Source organism: Psittacula echo (genome assembly GCF_963264785.1).
Source record: "Psittacula echo genome assembly, chromosome: 12".
In the NCBI taxonomy this organism is placed as follows: Eukaryota; Metazoa; Chordata; class Aves; order Psittaciformes; family Psittacidae; genus Psittacula; species Psittacula echo.
In genome coordinates, this window is record NC_137747.1 from 837,107 (window position 1) to 849,035 (window position 11,929).

The window sequence follows — 11,929 nt, forward strand, 5'->3', positions numbered from 1 at the left end:
GTCAGTTCCGAGGTCTGCTCAGTCCCCTCCTCACAGGTAGGAGACTGCAGATGTCATGCAGCTCAGAAATGAAGCCTGCCTCCATGGTGCCCAGCTGGGAAGCCTGGATTTCTCTGTCCTTCTTGAAACATTTGTTTCTCAAGTGTGACTGATCCACCATTTCAGCTGAAGCCGGATGGTGAATGCTGCTGGGGAATGGTGTTTGGATCCAATGCTTCCTTTGCAAGCTCTGGAGGGGTGGTGGAGTCTTATCTCTCCTCAGTCTCCCTTGGCAACATCTATTTACATGGCTGCACGAGCTGCAGAATTGATTCCTTCATCCTAGTCTTGTTTTGTTTCATTGGAAACCAATATTTTGGCTATGTCAAGGCTTGAATTCTTTTGTGGCATGTTTAATCCAGGTTTGATGGCTTGCTTGAGTCCCAGAGGTAGAAAACTAAGTAGAAGTAAATACAGGGAAGGGATGTAAAAGAAACTGGGGGTGGGGGGCAGAACCCTGAAGTCTCAGCAGTTTGGCAGAAAGCCTCTATCATTTTTTTGTACTATGGCTCATGAGAGTTTATGAACCTCTGTTTAAAAAGAAGGGAGATGGCCACGCCACCAGAGGCTTTAAAACCAGATTAAGGAAGTTTGACTAAAGGATTTTGGGTCTCTTGCACAGCAACGGGTGTTAGTCCATCCTGCAGGTTGGGGATGTTCCTGCCTGCTGTACTTTTTCTGCTGGCTGGTGGCAGCAGCACTGGACAGTTTTGATGGGTTTTGTGCCCTTCAACCTGCAGTGATGGGGACCTCACTGATGGTGCTGGCCTGTGAGCTGGCTGCTGGTGCCCACATCAATCTTGCTTCTATATGTTGTAAGCTAATGAATGCATTCTCACCCTTACACGTGAGGAGGCTGCTTCCCCAGGGAAGTTCCTAAGTTCCTTGGATTGTGCCTAGAGATCCCCTTCCTGCTAGGTCTCCCACTCACCTCTGTGTCTCTCAGGAGGACTCTGGATGCCTCCTCTTTCTCCCAGCTGCTCTGTCTCACCTGTTTTGACGTAAGTTCCTTGAACAAGGAGCCTTTGGATATGGAAGGTTATTGCCCTGATTGTGTCTGGGAGTGCTGTTATTTCAAACAACCAAAGCAGTGTTTCTGCTGTAGCTGAGCTGCCTTTGCCCAAGTATTTGCATGGGAGCCTAGAGGAAAATTTCACTTGCTATTTTATCAGCCTTATCTGCTTCTCTCCTGAAGCCAGAGCAGTGACAAGTGTTTTCTTCTCCTTTATCTGTGTATCTACCTTAGTGTCTGGCCAGAAGAGATGGGGAATACTGTAGGTATCTAAACAAATAACTTTCTTCCAATGTGTGTGTTACATCAGGAATCAATTTTATCACATTGCTTATCAGCCTGTGTAGGGCGCTGCTGCTCCTGTTGTAGATATCGGACCCAAATCTAAGCAAAATTTATTGGAAAGTGTTTATCTAGGCTTGATTTCTGGGCAAAGATAGGCATTATCTGCACAAAGTACATTTTGTTTTTCCCTGTAACTCCTAGTGATGCTACAGATGGAGACCATGACAGGACTGCCAAAGCAGAGCCAGACAAAGGGCCAGTCTGCATTTGCTTCTACGGGTTGGGCTGTGCTAGCAGCAGTGTCTGGCTCTGCTAGACAAACTGCAGCCTTGTCCTGCTAGGCTGCTCAAACTGGACTTCAAAGGTGCCTCGTTCCTCATCACTGCTGTCTCCCTCAAGCTCCCTGCGTGCTCCCAGTCCTCATCCCACCCTGACAGTGGTTATCGTTTCCTTCCTTTTGCCCAAGCCCATACGAATACAGCCCCAAGAGGCACCACATGCTACTGTCATGCAGGAGAGTTTCTCCTCCTCCTCTTGTGTTTCTCTTCCTTCTCCCTTCTCATTGGTGCTATGGGCTGGAGGAGTCCAGCCTTCATCCCAAGGGGACCTGCATCACACCTTCACAATTGTTGTCTTGTGTTTGGCCACTCATTGTTGGCAGCGACATGGGATAACTTGGCCTAAATAATACATTACAAGAGCAGATCTTACTGTGCAGATCATTTTGCTGGCTTTGTAAAGTTAATCAGTTTACATGCTGCCACTAGGTCAGGAAAGCTCCATTTACTTTAAATAATTAATCAAGATCAATTAAACACAGGGTAATTGTGAAGCACAGCAAAAGGCAGAATGACCCTCATTTCTTCCAGTTCGTTATCCTGCTTAGACAACCTAGTGCAATAAATAACACATATCACAGAGCTCGGGCAGTGGAAAAGTAACTTACATTTATGTTTAGTGATGACAGCTCTATCCTGAAGGTTTGACCTAATTACTATGTCTTGTCTTGACTTCTGTCTGGGAGTTGTTGTTGCTGTCATAGTGGCAGACACAGCTAATGAAAACATCCAGTGGTTCCATTAAAATATTAGCGTGGTGAGTTGGCTCTGTTGTGGAAGTGCAAATGAATGTTTCTGTATTTCTGGATTCTTTTGGTGAATGTCTTACCAAATGTATCATCAAAACATGTACTTGTTACAACTCCTGGAGGGTATTTTCCAAAAAGGAAACGTGTTGAAAATCATTCTATAGTGTAGTGGATAATCATTAAAATGCTGATAGAAACTACAGAGGGCTGAGTTTCTGGCAAAGTCGGATGAAGGTGCTACATGTTAGACTAGAAAGCAGTGTAAAGCGTCTCCTGTAACGGAGAACTGAAATGTCTCTTACATAAAAGAACTTTATAGAGGCTGAAAGCTTTGGCCATTTTAGCTGATCTTGGAGCTGCTTGGTGGTAACTTGCAGTAGTTTACACAGACTGTTCCTTGGGCTCTTTATTGCGTAAACAAGTTGGTTGAAGAAGCCATTACAGAAACTTGCAGAAAGAAGCACAGTATCTCCTAGTGACACAGCTTTAGACAGGCCCTTTGGGGGTGGGGGCTGGAGAGATGATGCAGGTTGTTCCTGGAAGGAACCCATTTCATTCATTCCCACTGAGTTACAAAACTTGTTTTCCCATTCGCAGAATCATCAGCGCAAAAGGACCATAAAGAGTTTTAAGAGGACTTTCTTTGGCTTGCTCATTAGGAAGCTCTTTGCAGTGAACTGGCAAATGACTGCTGGCTGGCCTCCTCCCCAAGCAGGGGAAGGATTAGGTGAGGTGGCTGTGTTTGCAGTCCTCTTAACTGGTGCAAGGATTACTTTAGTATGATAATCTCTCTGGCCCTAGCTTCCAGAAAGAACACCAGCAAGTCCTTCAGCCTTGGCAGGCTTTGAGAGTAACACAGACCAGCAAGTGTAACATCGGCTCTTTTTTCAAAATGGGAGCATATTATCCCAAAGAAGTGAAGGTGAAATGTTTCTTGCTCAAAAGAGTGTGCTCAGACAGATGAACAGACAAGACATGAATTACTGCTCTGAAATGATCTCTTCTGCTACCTTTCACTCTTGTGGAGTCTGCCTGCTTTTGGTCTGTTGTGATAGCTCTGCTTGCTCTTTGTCCTCAGGCATGGATTTTTTATATGGATACATCTATAGATAATACATTATAAGAAAAAAGCATTCTGCACAGTGAGAACTTGCTGATCTTTTTGTTTCTGATAGTGAAACTGAAGAGATTTTGTTTGGCTGCAATTCCTAGAGATCAGCATGTTAAAGAAGTAGTCGATGAACTTTGGGTTGGATGTCGCAATGTCCTGCAAGCTGTATACTTATCTGGATTACTCTTCAGAAAACCCATGTCCCGTCTGCTCCGCAGGGAGGGAGGTTCATAGAGCAGTCCATAGATCCTCAGTAATGCACACAATGGATTTTGTTTTAATTTATAATCTGCCCCAAGTCACAGTACATTGCTAACTTGTTGTTGACCTGGCTGGGGTGCCTGCTGTACTGACAGAACCTGTGTGCAATGTATACAGAATGTCTAAGTAGGCAAATGTGGTTTCTCCTTCAGTCTAAATCCCCCTACCTGGCAGCAAAGCACAATGGTCTCATATGCCCAAGGCCTGGAGATATTTATGCAACAAAAGATCTGTGCTAATGTGTGGCTGGTATCGTGGGTTCCTGTGTTGTGTACATTGTGCAGCAGCAACTGTCAGGCACCAAATTTCCATAGTGTTAATATTGAGAGGTATCTGGTTCTGCACATAGGCAGGCTGCAGGTCTTCCATTAACATTAAACTCCAGCCAATAAAATCATTGACCTACTTTGTCCAGAGAGGCTGCATTCCTTCTCCTAGATGCTTTTGAGGTTTAATGATAAGGGAGTACTTAGCACTACAGCCAGAAGTTTGGGGGAGGAAAACTGGCAGCTCTGGGAGTCTTGGGTGCCTGCAAAGAGTTAATGTGCACCACTGGCTGTATGACAGCCTTCAGCTGTCTGTGCCTTCCCCTCCAGCGTTTCTCTTCATTATTTCATCAAAGAGACGGGCATGGTTTTAATTTTCCATGACTTGCTTATGAAATATGATCCTTGCTGTAATAAAGAAATGATTTGGTTTGTAATGGATACATAAGAAATCAATTTCCTATTTTTAAATTAGGTGGGATTAACAATGAAGAAAACAATAAGCAGAGCAATGGGGAGAGAAGAAGGATGGGAGAAAGACCCAGCCGTCCGCAGACAGGGCTGACTGCACTTGGACGTGTTACACTGCATTTGTTAATGGCTTCACTGAGGCAGACACAGCTGTGGTGTTTCTTCCAATGTATATTCATTTTCTGCTTGGAAATCATGATGTTGGAAGATTGCTGAAGATTCATGACTTTCCTTCTGCCTAGCAGTGACATTTAAGGTGCAACATAGTTTCTGTCCAAATTCATGGTTCACACGAAACGGCACCATCATAAATGTCTAGGGAACAGATGCCCTTCCTGGCCTTCCCACTGCATCTGCAGCTGGGACTGCATCCAGCAAATACATTCACCTAGACCGGGAAGCTGGGAGCTGCTCTCCAGCAACTAGAACAGAAGAAGCTTCCAGCTTCTGCTTTCTAAGGGTATAGCTATACAGGAGAGAGTTGCTTGTCTGGAGATACAACAGCAGTGGGGAGTTTTCTAGCTGTCATTGCTAGAACTGTCTGGTCCCCAAGTGTCTGGTCCTCTTTCTTTACCTTCCTCTTACAGCACAGAACAGTGCTGCCTGGGGACACTCAGGCCAGGCAGTTACCAGCAGTCCTGCAGCCCTGCACAAGACTAATCGGTCTCCTTCCTGGCAGCTCTGTGCCCTGTATCCCTGAGGAAAACCAAGGCATTTTCCAGTCCCTGCTGAAGTAAATCTTCTCAGCACCTGGTAACGCTGTGTCCCATGTACAATGCCTGAGCTGGCAGAGCAGTCTTTCCCTTCACTGGGGTCTGTTGGAGGCGTGTGAGAGGCACAGGGATTAGCCTTCAGCCTCTGGTGCTTTTCCTCCTCTATCTCTCCTGGGAAGTTCACCTCCTGCATGGTGTGAAGCAGGTACAGTGCTTGTTTGGTACGTGTCAGAGGGGCTCAGTGCTGGCTGTGCACTGCGAAGGCAGTGGCTTCATTCCAGGACACAGTTCCTTGAAGTTGCAGGAGTCTCTGAAGGCAAATTGCCCTTTAGACCTTGGACTGCAGACAGTTGATATAGGTTCCCTTGCCAAGCCGCGCCGAGCATTGCCAGCGTGTTTCTGTGTCGTTACCAGATGTGCTGTTACTCCGTTTTCCTATGCACGCACACAGCACACGCTCTGCTCTACAGGGAGCTCAGGGACCACTGTGTCCCTGGAGCGATCTGACTGGAAGGGGTTTGGAGGTGGGGAGCTGTGTGTTGGTGGTACTGATTGGTACCGAGCCCGTCTGAGTCTGTCCCCCTCAGCACATCACCAAATTACATCCTGGACTTGCTAGAGCTTCTCTTCTGGTGCCAGGGTCTCCGCCTGGCCCAGGTCCATGCTTGTGCTAAGTGGCTTTGGAGCTGCCCCAGGGGTCTGTCACGGGTTGGAATTAGAGTTGCATTTGGCTGGCTGGTCTGTCTTTGGTTCCTGGATGCTATTGCTTGTTTTTAGCTTATCTCAGCTCTGCATGGGTTTGTGAGTTCCTGCTGAAGTCTCTAACAAGATTTGTATGGTGGCTTCTTTTTCCTCCAAGCAATCATAATTTGGCCAGAAATAAATGTCTGCAGAAATCTTTTTAAAGTCTTCCCTTCATGTAGGTTTCGGCAGCCTTCTTGAGAGACAAGCCATAAAAACTGATGGGACTTTTGGAAATGGCTGATGGGACTTCTAGGACTGGGCAGAAGTCCAAACAATTTCTTGTAATCTTCTCCACATAGATCTGTTATTGCTGGGCAGGTACCAGATGCATTATCACTACTAATCTCCTTCAAGGGTGGAGGGGTGCCTGAGTGTAGATAACTATGATGAAATAGAGCCAGATTTCTGTCTTTATAGAATAAAAGCCAAGAAAGCTCCATGGAATCTGAAGCCTGCTTCTACTTACCAGTGTCAAGAGGATATTAGTTTTGTACTCTAAGACCACCAGTCGACCCACAGTTCCCAAACAGCCTCCTCCTCCCTTTCCCAGCTGCTGTCCCAGTTAAATTTATAGCTTTTGTTTTTTCTACTGGCTACCTCTGCAGCTTCAAGTAATGGTTGGTATTATCCCAAACTGAAAGGCAAAACCAGACCACATGTACAAAAACAAACCTCAGCAAAGAACCCACAGATTCTTCCTGTCACCGTCAAAGCCAGAGGCAGCTCTGCTGTCCAGCTCCACTGTCCCTGCCATGTGGCTCTTCATGAACTTGCTATTTAGCATTAAGGCAATCCAGTGACTGAGGTGGAACTGAAGTTCAGGCACACGTACCTTAGCCTGGTCACACTTGAATGAACTATAGGAAAAGGAACACTAGAGTCAAACTGCTCAATGACAGTCAGTGCAATGCACTGGCATCTCCAGAAGGTTCACTAAGGTCTTGCCACCCTTCTACCAGCAGAAATAACTCCTGTGGAAGTCATACTGGTTTAGCGGTGTGTAAATCATGCAAAGTCATGCCACACTTGCAGCATTACTGGATACTGATGGTGGTGGTGTTCACCTTGCGGGTTGGAATTTATCTACATGCTACTTGCAAGCAAGGCTCTGTTGGCTTCTGAGCCAGCTGAACTGGCATAATCTTGAGCATTTAGGTTTCACTCTCTTTCCAACCTTGGTTAAATTTAAAGCTGCTATTCATAGCTGCTCTTGGGATCTGGAGCTCCAGAACACCATAGGAAGTTTCTCATCTGTTCAGGAAGACACAGATAAATATAGTGATGGGTTCCAGTGGGTAAAAAGAGGTTTTGTTGTGCTCTTCACATTCATAGCTGAGATGGTATTCGCATGCGCATGATGTTCCTGTGCCAGCCTCCACCATGGTGATAGCACCTTCCTAGTATCTCACTGAGAAAATGAGGAGGGGGAAGAGTTTAGATTATTAGTTCAGTTTAAAGCCCCCAAAGTTATTCAAAACAGGGGCAAAATCTGTTAATTAGCAGCTATTTTCCATGGAGGGTAGGCTTAGTTTGTTCTGGAGAACAGCCATTTATCAGGATCAGATTTATCGGAAGGACTGTTCCTTGGCCACCTCAACCTGGGAAATGGCGTTGCAATGTTTTACAAGAAAAGGAACAAAACTAGTAGCTTGGTTTGAAAAAGGCACAACAACTAAAAAAAACCCCCAAAAACCCCAAATTCAAGGCAGCAGGTTTACAAAGGGATTATTTTATTTTTTTTTTTAAACTGAATAAAAGGCCTTGAGGATGCATTAAAAACGGCACAAAAACTTTGATATGTTCCTGTGGGAAGATTAAAACAGATGTTTTCTCTTTTCCAATGGCCAGTATCTGACATTTCCAAAGACAACACAGAACATTTCTGGGATGTGTGTTAGAAAAAGTTCTGCTAGTAGTTTATCAGCATGAACAGAAGCTGAAGTCGGGTAATCTCAGAACCTACATCTGGTCGCACTTACACTGGAGAAAAGCCATGGCCCAGTGTAAGGAGAAGAAAAATGAATTCCAAAGTGACCAATGTCACTGATGGTAGCAAAGGGGGTGCATAAAGCTCTTCACACTGGGTCGGGACGGCTCAGAGGTCTTCTGCAACAAAGGCACCATGACACCGTTTGTGTTTGCAAGGACCAGATACAGCCTGAATTCTGCATGTTAATATATGTGGATTTCAGCAATTTGCTCAGAAAATCCTTCTCTGTTAAAGTTCTGCAGCCAAAAGTTATATCCATGATATAACTGCAGAGTGCAGAAATGGCATACAATAGCAATGCAGTTTTTTCTTTCTCTTTTTTCCCCATCTATCTGCTTTGCATACAGATTCACAGATGTGGCAGGACATGTTGTGAAATCTCAGGGACTGGAGTTTGCCAGCACCCATTTGACAAATGTGCCCTTTTGTATTGCTGAGGTTAAACCACTGCCAGAAATGTCCTCCATGCTCAACAATAATGATTGCTAATTTGGAATTTGGAGAGCTCTGCTTTGCCATTCATAAGCAGCATTTCAGTAATCTTCCAGCCAGGTACATCTCTAGTTACAGTAATTGTCTTTCAGTTAGGGAGCTAATTGACTATACTGCAGCAAGTATGGAATAAATCATGTTACTATGGCAGCCAAGGTTTTTGGAAAACGCTCTTTCCTAGAGCACAAATGCCATTTCTCTGAATTTTACTTCTTTCCCTGAAAATAGCCCATCATCACAGAGCTGTGAGAGATTTGAAGGTGGAAATAAGAACACTGATTTCCAATGAGTTATGCAGCAAGGGGACTGCTGCTTTTCAGTTTTATTTATTTGGTTTAACCTTCATCATGTTGACAAAATACAGGTGTGTGGATATCTTATACACTCAAACTAATTACTACTGGGACTGACATCTGAGAAAGGGATTTGAAGGAACAAGGCAAAGCACAGTCAAAATTTGACCTTGAAAAATTAGAAGTAAGACCAAAGGGTGGCACCAGGCTTGGAGACTTCTCAGCCTGAGGAAAGACTGGACCAAGGGCTGGGTCTGAGCTCTATGGGTTTATCTGTGCTAATAGGAGTACTTGACACTGAAGCCAGGCTTTTTTGCTTGAGTAGATGAAGCTCATTTAGAAGGACTGCTAATTCTGAGGAAGTCGAGCACACCCTCCACTAGATGTGATGCATCCATTCACCATGTTGTCTTGTTCAGTGAATCATGGCATAAATGAGGTATCAAAGACCACACCCTCAATAGTATTAATAGTTATTATTAATTAAATTATTATTATATTATTATTAATTAAATAGTGATTTTGATTTTTGTCTCTCCTCTTTTCAGCCACTGGTACATCCACAGGTGTTTGAACAAAGTATTTTGTTTCTTGCTTCCCAGAATACCAAGTGCATTTCATAACACAGCTGTTGCAAACATTATGTCTCTGTACACATCATGTGTTAGTCTTTCCTGTACTTCTCTGAATCACATTTAATAGGCCAAGTTTTATATTTCTCTCCCAATTTGTTGAAATTTATTGCATTTGTTGCCTTCCCCTTTTTCTTTTGAAAATCAGGGGAACTTCCAAATTTCAATTTAAAAGCATTTTGTTTTTATGGAGCATAGTATTTGTTGGAGGGAAAGGAGTTGAGATCATAATCTGGCACGGCTGACTAAGTTTCTAAATTCTAAACCCCCACCTTCTCTCTCTTTAAACATTTTCTCTGCCAATACTAAACATTTTGATCATTCAAAATGTAAATTGTACTCCCCATAGTTGCTGATGGGTTGTGGATATATTTACATACAAAGGAGCTGTTGAATGACTCACACAAAAAGTTATTTTCTTGTTCTCAACCTTAACAGCACAGCAGTTTTTTCTCCTCCATTCTCTCTAGTTTCTGGAATGATTTGCATGACCGTTGGTCTCCAAGCGGTGTTTAAAAAGGTGTATGTGCTTAAAATGTGTGGAGTGGGAGAACTACAAATGGTTTAAATAGTTTTGCCAGAAGGGCTGGTGATGGCCACTTTCCATGAGCTGTGCTATGTTACATGGGAAGAATACCTGGAAGAGAACTCTGAGGGCAGGGTTGGTCAAGGGAAAGAAAGTCTGCCAATCACCTGGGCTGAGGAGTTAGAAGGCAAGGGTTTAGTCAGAGTATAAATTTCAGTGTTTTGGGTTTGGACAGTTAGCATCTTGCAATGCCAATCTTGCTAGCTGGATGCGTGCTGCAAGATCACATGGCCCATGGCAGTGGTACCTATCTCCTCCTTACTGAGCAGCATTTTATGGGAAAAGTGTTGCTCTTTTCTCCCATGTCCATGTCTCTTCTAGGTTTGGGCCTTTGGCACAGATTCCTCTGGCATGAAGTATGAGTTGTTTCTTCTGTAATATTCAGACTATTAAGCCTGGTTGTGTTTGAGAAGGCAGAACAGCACACTGGAGCTGCTCAGAACTCTGGAAAGCCCCAAGCTTCTGTACATCTCCTGGGCAGCATTTCAAACTGTGCTTGGAACTGGGCCTCTCATAAGGTCCATAAGAAACTCAGTCTATAACTGGCCATAACTCTCTGATATTAGTATGACTTCTTAGATTTTATTATTAGTATGAATTATTGGATTTTCTTAGACCTCCTTGTTTTCTCTTGGACTCATCCAAATGTTAGGTCCAATACTGTTGTATTGGTTTGGGAATAGTCCAAGCCTTTCATCAACTATTTAGAGAACTCCTTTATAAACAACTTGGGTTTACATGCATGGTAATAGTCCTTGAATCTGAGGAGCGCATATACTAGTCTCTCTTGGCTTACTTCCTCTGACTTATTTACTGTGTTCCACCTTGATTTTTCTTCTAATTTGGAGACTATTCAAGAGTGCACAGGCTACAGATGGCTCTAATAGGAAACCTGCATCTATGCAGATGTGTTTTTGACCAGCAAGCAGGTCAACTGAAGATCATCTCTACAGAGGCTGCACTGCTCAGCTCTGCTTTCATCATAGCTTTCTATTGTCTGGGTTTTGTGTGATCTATCTATTGACTTATGCTGTATTACTTGCTCCAGAATTGATAATGTTTGTGTTAAGTCCTGAACACGGAGTCAGGAGGTAGTTAGAGGCTTTTCAGCCTATGTGACCTCTCCTAGCAAACTTCGAAGGGCATCTGTTGACTAGCCCTGGTACTGTTTGTTTTGCAAGGAAGCGGGGTCTATAAAAAGGCTTATTACACAATGTAAGTGATTCTCTTTTTGTTAAGCAAATATTTGCAATATATTTTTGGGAGATCAAGCATTCAAAGTGAAAAAGCAGGATACCTATCAGGGACATGGGAAGCACATAAAGGACACCTTTAATTGGAAGAACATGGGGTTGCTTTAGTGTCTTGGATCTACAAGGAAGCCAACATAGGCTCCTATCACTGTTTTCATTGAGCTCTAAGGCTTTAGGCATCTCAACAAATCCAGAAAACTCATCCCAAACTCTTTACTTCAACAGCTTCAATAGTTATTCTTGCAAAAGCCAAGGCACTGTGGAACAGAGACAAAACCCATGACTTCAGCAAATGAGCAAGGTCCTAATACGGGGCTTTCTTAGAGGGTAGTTTATTTAATAAATGCCTGAAGTAATTAACAATGCCCAGTTCTGGAGAGCATGTCCTCAGCTGGATGGCTACTCGCAGCTGGTATCATCATTTCCACATCATTCCTTTGGCTTGAACAAAAGTTTCAAAGACAGCATGTGGCTTAAACTGGTTGGCTTAGAAGTAGCAGTAGATCGGTGCTACTACTAACTTGTAAGTATCCAACTACCATATGTGAATTTCTTCCTGTGCTGTGGTACCGACAGGAGGTCCAATTTATATGTGTGTAGTTTAGAAACAGTGAGAATACTGGAAATAAGGTCATATTTTGTATAAACATTTATTTCAATAGTTTAAAGAACAAGCCATTCAAAACATCTGGAA